Source organism: Nicotiana sylvestris, chromosome 8, assembly GCF_000393655.2.
Source record: "Nicotiana sylvestris chromosome 8, ASM39365v2, whole genome shotgun sequence".
In the NCBI taxonomy this organism is placed as follows: Eukaryota; Viridiplantae; Streptophyta; class Magnoliopsida; order Solanales; family Solanaceae; genus Nicotiana; species Nicotiana sylvestris.
In genome coordinates this window covers 57,767,564-57,777,617 of record NC_091064.1, presented here as the reverse complement: position 1 = coordinate 57,777,617, position 10,054 = coordinate 57,767,564, and positions in this window count along the sequence as shown.

The following is a 10,054-nucleotide window of genomic DNA, read 5'->3' as shown; positions in this document are numbered from 1 at the left end:
CAATAACATCGTTTAAATGGGTCAACACTCTCTCATCATCCTCGGTCTGACTCAGTGCTACATCAGTTTGGACACCGGTTATTTCCAACCAGGGCCCTCGAGGAATCAGACTACAGCTTCGCAATCATGACCACTCAAATCAAAGCTCGAGCCTACATTTGAACCTTCAGTTCACCACAAGCATTCCTGACTCGGCTGGCTTCACTCGTAAGGTACCCATGAGCCTTTGTCTTTTTCTAAAAAAAGCAAAAGCCTAACCTCAAAGGTTGAAGAGGCGAAACGCTTACCATAAAAAGTCACCTGCCTCATTAAAAGGCTCCTGTAATACAAGCTCCGATACATCCCGAATCACCAGTGCACCGACTCAATCCCTCCTTCTCCTCGTTAAGGAGCCCAAGGGACTCACCCTCATCCAGGGCCCCCCGAAGTCTAGCCCCTTGATGGAGCAGCTCAAACCTGAGCCTATGGAAGTCTTACGGAGGGAAAAACTGATAAGAAAGGGAAGATCCGAGTTGCAAAAGAATCATGCCAAGACTCACCACGAAATAAAGTCGGTGGACCTCCTTGAAGGCCGAGCACACTCCTATTAGCCCAACCTTTTTGGCCCGGAAGAACCTACCCTGGCCGGGGTGTAATCGCTCGAAAGAACCACTGCTCCAGAGCCAAAGACTCCAGAAATAGCAGGCTCGGATGATGCGCTCTCCTCAGAAGCACATGCCCGTCTTTCCCCATTAAAAGCTCCATCGCATTATGAGCGCATATCTCATTTATTGCCATCATCCCCCAGCTAGGAAGCCTACAACTCCTCCCCCTTTCTGGAGGTCATCCCTAAGGGATCGTCCGATGCTAACAACGCCCGTACAAATGCGACGGAGGAAGGAAGGTACGGCTACTGAATTCGCTATCGCCGTAGGCAGAACCGGCAAAGCGTGGAGTGCGTCGCCTAAAGAGTATTGTTCCATTTTTCAAACAAGTAATGCAGGTCCCAAAGGTATTGTTTCAGTGGTCAGCTCCCGAACAGAGCAACTTGTCCATGCCCGATCTCCACCGTCCTCCAAATAACAGCCGTTAAGGGCATGATCCACCGGCACCATGGAGTTAGCAAACCTCGATGACCCCCAGGAAGGCGGAAGCAACCTCACGTCATATATGGGAAGAGCAACAACGACTCAAAGCCGACCAAAGACACCAACCATCAGCACCACCTCTGGTCTTGAGGTAATACTCCACCCCGGAAACCTCCGTCATAGCGAGACGACGCTCTAGAGGGCTAACAAGGCCTTAACCAAATTGGCACACGCTTCAAAGGAGCCAAGGGAAACCAGCTTGCGAAGAAATAGGCATTTTTTAACAAGCACCCGTACGAAACGAGCTCCGGGTGCTGTTCAGGATGGTCCGAGCACGGGCAGGCCTCTGTTCAGAGACTGCTTCAGGAAGTCATCGACGTCCCTGGTCCGCGAGTCCTCAAGCAAATTTCTTCTCAAGGATTATTTTGAGGCCCGAAAACATTATCCACACCTCCACACAAAGATAGGGTCCCGGCGGCCCGAGGTTATTGGCCTTATTCGGGTCCAGTTCGAGAAACCACAAAGGACCTCGCACGAAGCCATTTTTATCGACCGAAGGCCGGGAAGAATATTTGCATCCAAGGTCAGTATCATAGACGACAAAACAAGATCATGCATTAAAACGTAAAGAAATACAACAAGTATTGAAGGAAGGAATCAAGGAAATATCTCTGTATTTATAAAAATGTTCGCTTACAACGACCCTCGGGGGGTCCTTACATATGGTTACAAATGCCCGCAAGGGGATCCTTACGTAAAAATGAAGAAGTTCCAAGGATATGCATATAACAAGAGCCTAAGAATATAGCCTATTCCCTAAATGCGACATCTCTGTCATTATCCCCTCATGTGTATGACCTCAAAGACAATATCTTCCAAATCCAATCCCCTCGGGAACCTCATCCTAATCCTCCCGGAATGGCATCTTCAAAAGGAAGGATATAGAAGAGGAACGCGGGCGAGAAGAGCAAAATAACAAAGGAGAGGCCGGAAGAAGACAAGAAGTGGCTGGGTGAAAATTTTGGCTAGTACGAGCTCCACCAGTACTACTACTTTGAAGCCACTTCTTGAGATGTTGCCTCGGCCCGGGAGGCAACAGCCAGCAAATATTATCGCCATACCCCCTAGGAATCCAAAATGGGTGTAACGCCCCAAGCCGAGAGAGGAGGGTGAGCAGCGGTGTATAATCCGAGCCCCCTCTTGAGCAGTGGTGCATAATCCAAAGTATCTCCCAGGGTCGTAGGAAATCAGCCCTCTGCCTCATCGCCCCGAGCCAACGGCGACTGCAATAGCAACAATAACAGCAACAACAACAACAACAACAATAACAACAATGATAATAACATCACAGCGGCACAACTTCGCCCAACCGAAAAGGGATCGAGATTTGGGCCAAGGCACATATGATGTAAGATCTTGAGGCCACAGGCCCCAAATATAATGAGATGGAAAAAGCTAAAGATAGCAGGAAAGGAGGAAAAGATGGGTATCAAGGGAAGTTTGAATGAGAAGCCGACCACTAGAAGCCCTATTTATAGGAGGAGGGCAGAGTAACCGACGGTGCCATTACCGCCCTCGAAAAGCGTAACAGGAGGCGCAATCAATGCGTTTATGGAAGCTGAGTCGATAGCATAACACAACCCCGAAGAACGAAGAGTCGTGACATTTCGGATGATCCTTGAGAAGCGGAAAGGCGAAATGCCTCGGCACTTGTAAAGGGGGGCTGCACCATCAACATGTCGTTGTTATGGGAGCCCGAGAAGTGAGATGTCAAAATCATTTCCTATCACTTCCCTCTAAGAAACGCGGAGACTATCTATGTGTGGTGAAATCTGGGAGGCCGATTTCTCCTTGACAAAATACTTCGGAGGGTGACCCTAGAGGCCCGGGATCTCGAGCTGGTCACTTTCTCCAAGATCTGTCGATGCCCTACCAAGGATAATGTCGACCGAAGTCCCGAAGAACGCAGGAATCTCTCAAGGAATGCATCCGGGAATGCATCCGGGGTCAATCAGGTTTATCTGAGTAGCTCGACATCGGCCCACGCATACGTCATAAAGCTAGCCGGTTGTCCCATTCCATTTCTTTTATCACGCAACATATCTTGTACTAAGTTTGGGCTCCCCCCTCCTATAAAGGGGAGTTGCTAACACCCTGTAAACATAGCTCCAACCATTCTACTCAAGTGCAATAATATCTTTCTCTCTCTCTCTCTCTCTTCTCTCTAACTCGCTTGTTCTTGTTGGCTCGAGACCACTTTAGTATTTTATCGTTTTCTTATTTATTCTTCATTTATTGCCTGATATTGATCATAGAGAGCCTTGTATGATCATATCTTAATTGTTATCCCATCCTTGACTACCCCTGACACCTCGAACTCGAGCCAGATATCGACCCCGATAACTTGAGATCGGGTCGGACATCGACCCCGAGGCCCCTCATCGACTAATCCTACACTCAGGTAGTAGGTTTCTAGGTTCGTTCAACTCCCCATTTTAGCCTGTATCCCCTTGGTAAACAAGCACGGACAGTAAGCCTTTAGGTTTGGTTATCGCTCCATTTCTAGCTCGTATTTTGCCATAAACTTCATATCTTAGCATCAACTACTCTAAACAACTAGCTTGAGAATAGATCACGTATTTTTAGAATCCCATTTACAAATTTAATTGTTGTTATCATTTTCACGGTAAAAAAAACTTCTCCAGAAATAGCTGAGAGAACTGATCCCAAGTCAAAGATGGTGACACAGCTGATCTTGCCAAACAATAATCTCTCTACCAAGTCTTGGCAGATCCAGACAAACGAAAAGCAGCAAAGTCGACCCTATTTTCCTCCACTAACCCCATTTTTCGAAGAACCTCATGACAGTTGTCCAAATAATCCTTGGGATCCTCAGAAGAAGTACCACCAAAAGTAGTAGTGAAGAGCTTGGTGAACTTGTCCAACCTCCACAAGGCATCAGCAGACATAGCTGGCCCCTCTCCAATCTGTGCCACAACACAAGGCTGAACTACCCCAACTGGTTGAGCTACTGGAGATTGAAACTAGAGAGCCATATGCTCTGGAGTGCGAGTAGCAGGAGTTTGGGATCCTCCTCCAACCTGAGAGATGGTTGTTGCTATAGGAAGCAAGCCTGCCTGGGCAACACTCTCCATAAGGCCCACTAGACAGACCAGAGCATCCTGAAGTACCGGGGTGGTGATGAACCCCTCTGGGACCTGAGTTGGTCTTGCTGGAACTGTCTGGGCTGGAACCTCATCGTCAAACTCAACCTGAGGCTCCGCCGCTGGTGCTGCTGCTCGAGCTCTGGGCTGAGCCCTACCTCTGCCTCGGGCCCTAGAATGACCTCGACCTCTGCCCCTCGCAGGAGCTACTACTGGAGGCTCGGGCTGCTGGTCAGCTAATGAAGTGGTACGTGTTCTCATTATCTGCGAAAGAACATAGTAGAAGTTCAATTAGCATTGAGAAATCAAGTCGCACGACAGGAAAAATTAGATGTGAAGCTTTTCCTAACTCTGTAGCCTCTGGGGGATAAATACAGATGTCTCTGTACCTATCCCTCAGACTCTACTAAGCTTGTCTGTGAATTGTGAGACCTAAGCAACCTAGAGCTCTGATACCAACTTGTTACGACCCGGATTTTCCACCATCGGGAGTCGTGATGGCGCGTACTAGTGAAAGCTAGGCAAACCAACCATTACAATTATTTACCTTTTCCATTTTTAAATCCTTTAGCAGTTGTGAATTAACATTTGATAAATCAGCGAAAATAATAAAGCGGAAGAATAAAATGTAACAATTTAATATTAATACCGATACAAAACCAGAAACCAAAAGCTACCCAGATCTGGTGTCACAATTTCACAGACTGTCTATGAGTACTACAAATAAGGGTCCGAAAGATAAATACAAAATGTTTCAGAAATACATAGAAGAAACAATATAGAAAGATAGAAGGAGACGCCAAGGCCTGCAGGACTACCTCGGGTCGCCTGATGGACTAAAGCAACAATCTCATTGTGGTCCAAAAGCTGCAGCATCGGGATCTGCACATAATACAGAGTGTAATATCAGCATTACCGACCACATGTGCTGGTAAGTGCCTAGCCTAACCTCGATGAAGTAGTGACGAGGCTAGGACAAGACTACCAAATAAACCTGTGCAGTTAAATCATATACATCGGAAAAGTAAAGGCATAAATTTATAGTTAAGGATGGGAGGGAGAAACATGTTGCGGGGAACAACAATTAACAACAGAAAGACATCAGATAAATGTAAAGAACACCATAATTCAATTATCAACAAGAATCAAAGATCAAAGATAAGTGCACGACATCACCATTCGTGCTTTTACTCTCATCCTCACTATAAGAATAAATATAATCGACACGGCATCACCCTTCATGCTTTTATCTCACATAATCATGGCACAGAATTATCCTTTATGCATTATCACTCATATCATGGCACAACATTGTACATCGTGTGACACAGCATCACCCTTCGTGCTTTTACCTTACAATATTGGCGCGGCATCACCCTTCGTGCATTAACACTCTCAAAAATCATACACGACATCACCCTTCGTGCTTTACACTCTTCCTCACCCAAGCAATTATCACAAAGCAATTTGGGCAAGGGAATCAATAATATTTCAATAAAATCCCGACAAGGGAATAATAGCATAAAAACAATATCCCGGCAAGGGAAACAATATCATGAATAATAACATCCCGGCAAGGGAGATAATTTCAAAAGCAATAATATCCCGGCAAGGGAGACATAAAAAAGCTCTTATCTTTTCCACATTTACTTCACAACTCAATTCTCAACTTGAGCCAACGTTCTACAATGTCCAATTACCAATAATACTTCCACAAGCCTTGTTCAACAATAGAAATCATCATATAAAGCATGAACAATACGAAATGGAGTCACATTAATCATAGTATAAGACTCACGGGCATGCTTGACACCAACGTATAAATATTCGTCACCATGCCTATACGTCATACTCAACAATTAACACATACCAAATAAGACATAACTCCTAATCCCTCAAGCTAAGATTAGACCAAATACTTACCTCGATGCCACGAACACAATTCAAGCCTCAACTATCGTTTTACCTCTTGTTTTCACCACCAATTCGCTTGTATCTAGTCACAATTTACTTAACGATATCAATAAATGTTAAATGAATCAATTCTAATGCATGAAAATAGGTTTTCCAATGATTTTCCCAAAAAGTCAAAATCGACCCCAGGCCCACATGGTCAAAACCCGAGGTTCGAACCAAAACCCGATTTTCCATTCACCCACGAACCCAAAATATAATTTTTTTGGAAATCGGACCTCAAATCGAGGTCCAAATCCCCAAAATTTAAAAATCCTAAGTTCTACCCAAAACACCCAATTTTCCCCATGAAAACCCTTGATTTTGAGTTGAAATCATGTAAAAAGATGTTATAGATTAAAGAAAATGAGTTAGAAATAACTTACAATTTATTTGGAGAAGGACTTTATTTTAGAAAATCGCCCAAGAGAGTTTAGGTTTTGAGAAAGTTTGAAAAATGAAGAATTTTCGGCTAAGTTATGATTTAGCAGGTCACAGATGTCGTAATTGCGACCAGGGCCCTTTGGAACCTGCTATCTTCGCAATTGCGAAGAATCTGTCGCATTTGCGACCAAGGAAAAATCCAGTCACCTTCGCATTTGCGAAGGTAACATCGCATTTGCGAAAAGGAGGGCTTCGCAATTCCCACCATGGGTTCGTATTTGTGAAAAGGGCCTGCCTAGGCTTGGGTCACATTTGCTTCGCCTGGGTCGCAATTACCAAGCCTGAGAACTTCGCAATTGCAAAGCCTGATCTCGCAATTGCGAGATCAGAGGCTTGGGCAAAAATACCAAATACCAGCACTTGTTCCTAAGTCCAATTTCACTCCGTGGCCTATCCAAAACTCACCCGAGCCTTCGGGGCTCCAAACCAAACATGCACCCTAATCTAAAAACATCATACGGACTTGCTCGTGCGATCAAATCATCAAAATAACATCAACAACTATGAATTAAGCCTCAAATTCATGAAATTACTCAAGAACATCAAAATTTCTAATTTTTTCAAATAAAGGTCCGATTTATACTAAACGGACTCTAATTCTTACCAAACTTCACAGATTCTACTTAATTATTATTTCAAACTTGTACCGGGCTCCGGAACTAAAATACGGACATGATACCATCAATTTCAAACATCATTTCACTTCCAAATACTCTTATATATTTTAGAAAATAATTTTCTTTAAAAATTTATTTCTCAGGCTTGGGACCTCGAAATTCGATTCCAGGCATATGCCCAAGTCCCAATTTTTACTATGGACCCTTCGAGACCGTCGGATCACGGGCCCGGGTACGTTTACCAAAAATATTGACCAAAGTCAACTTTATTCAATTTTAAAATCCAATTTTCTTATTTTACTTAGTTTTCACATAAAAGCTTTCGGGAAATGCGCCCGAACTGGAACGCAAATCGAGGTGATACAAAAAGAGGTTTTTAAGGCCTCAGAACATAAAATCAACTTGCAAAACAAGTGATGACCTTCTGGGTCATCACATAGAATGTTTAAAAGGATGCAAGCATAGAAGATCAACAGCTCAGAACACAGATATAACAACAGGGGATTTCCCAGGATACCGTCCCGTAGTCCCAAACGTAAATGTGCAGGGGGATCTCCTGGAATACCGTTCTGTAGTCCCAAAGTAAATATGCATAATAGGGGGATCTCTCAGAATATCGTTCCGTAGTCCCAAAGTAAATATGCAGAATAGGGGGAATCCCCCGGAATACCTTTCCGCAGTCCCAAAGTAAATATGCAGTGCAACCAACAAAGATAACAATTACAGCACGGCAGAAACCTTGGGCATCACCACAACAAGTATAATAGCAACAATGACAATAATACAAAGTACGACAAGTAAATCAACTCAAGAACTTTAAATCACAAAGAAACAGTAGAACTCATTCACAAGTAATAACCACAATAAATAATGCTAGGCGTAAAGAGAACAACTTAACAAGAGAAAACTAAAATGTACCAACGATCCCACAATATACAATTCAAAAACAAGGAAGCTAACACGAGTCAAATAATTCCCAATAAAGACAATTCAACTAAGTCTAAGGTATAGGATATCTAAACTTCTTCTAAGATTGAGCAGTTACGAAGGATATTCAACAATTCAATTATGGACAAGCGGAAAGATAATCATAACAGTAATTGGGACTAAACAATTATAGGATTAGATAACAATAAAATCCAAACAAAGATGAGCAGTTATGAATAGATAGCATGACAATAGAAGATGTAAAATCTTCAGTTAAGCTAAATAGGAGTCAAATAGGCAATAAGGGTGAATCCTAAGGCAATTAATTCTAATTAAATCATGTAGAGGTGAAACTAGTAAATAGGAACTCAATTACATCAAGGACAACTTCATACTCTGCAAATATAAGAACCTAAGAACCCTAAAAGGCTAACTATCCACAAGTAAGTCCGAGCATGCACTCGTCACCTCGCGTACACGGACTACAATCAACATAAAAGACTCAAATCCTAAGGGAAAATCTCCCCCACAACCTTAGGCAACATACTTACCTCAAGAAAGACAAACCGATACTCAAAAATAAACTTTTTGGGTGAAATAACCTCCGGACGGCTCAAATCTAGTCAAAATAACTTCAAAGCACAAATAAGACTCACACAAACTATTCCGGATCATAAAGTCTCAATCTTTAACAAAATTTAAAATCGGTCCAAAAGTCGACCCCCAGGCCCGCACATCGGAACCCAACAAATTTTACAAAACCCGAACACTCATTCCGATACAATTTCAATCATATAAAAATTATCAAATTCCGATACCATTTCGTCCCTCAAAACATGATTTTTCACTTTGAAAACTTTCTTCAAAAACCAACATTTTCCTCAACCCAAAACACAAATTAAATGATAAAAATGAAGGTAAAATCATGGAATATATTAAATACTAGGTGAAGAACACTTATCCAATCGAATTGCTTGAAAAACCCACAAAAAATCGCTCAAAACCGAGTTCTACAAGTCAAAATATGATAAAAATGGCCTAACCCTCGATTTGAAGATCTTATATTCTGCCCAAGTCCTTATGCATCGCGAACGCGGATGAGGAATCACATTCGCGAAGAAGAAAAAATGAAGCTGCCAGGAAAAGTCCATCGCGAACGCAAGTGAAGGGACATGACCGTGAAGAAGAGAGAATGAGAACCTATGCGAATGTGTAAGGGATACGCGAACGCGAAGAGGAAAATGATCATCAGCGCCCAGGGCCTGGTTCTGCTACGTGAACGCGATGAATGGGATGAGCATGGCTATGCGATCGCGAGGCATACTACGCGAACGCAAAGAAGGAAAATCAGGAGAGTCAGTAGAATACTATGCGAACGCGAAAGGAACTTCGCGATCGCGAAGAAGGATATCAGACACCAGAAACCAACAATCCAAAAATAGAGGAAATTGGCTTGTAGCCCATCAGAAACACACCTGAGGCCCCTGGACCCCGTCTAAATACACAAATAAGTTTTACAACCTAACACGGACTCGCTCGGGGTCTCATATCATATCAAACAACACCGAAAATGCAAATCGCACCATGAATCGAACTATGAACTTCCAAATCTTCCAACTTCGAAAAGGCGTACCGAAACCAATCAAACCAACCTGGAATGACGTTAAATTTCGCAGACAAGTCCCAAATGACAATACATAGCTATTCCAACTCTCTAAATCGCATTTCGATCGTGATATCACAAAAGTCAACTATGGGTCAAATTTCTTCATTTACCAAACTTTAACTTTTCCAACTTTCGCCGAAATGCCTCAAATTACCCTACGGATCTCCAAATCCGAACGCACGGCTAAGTCCAAAATTACCATACGAAGCTGCTGAT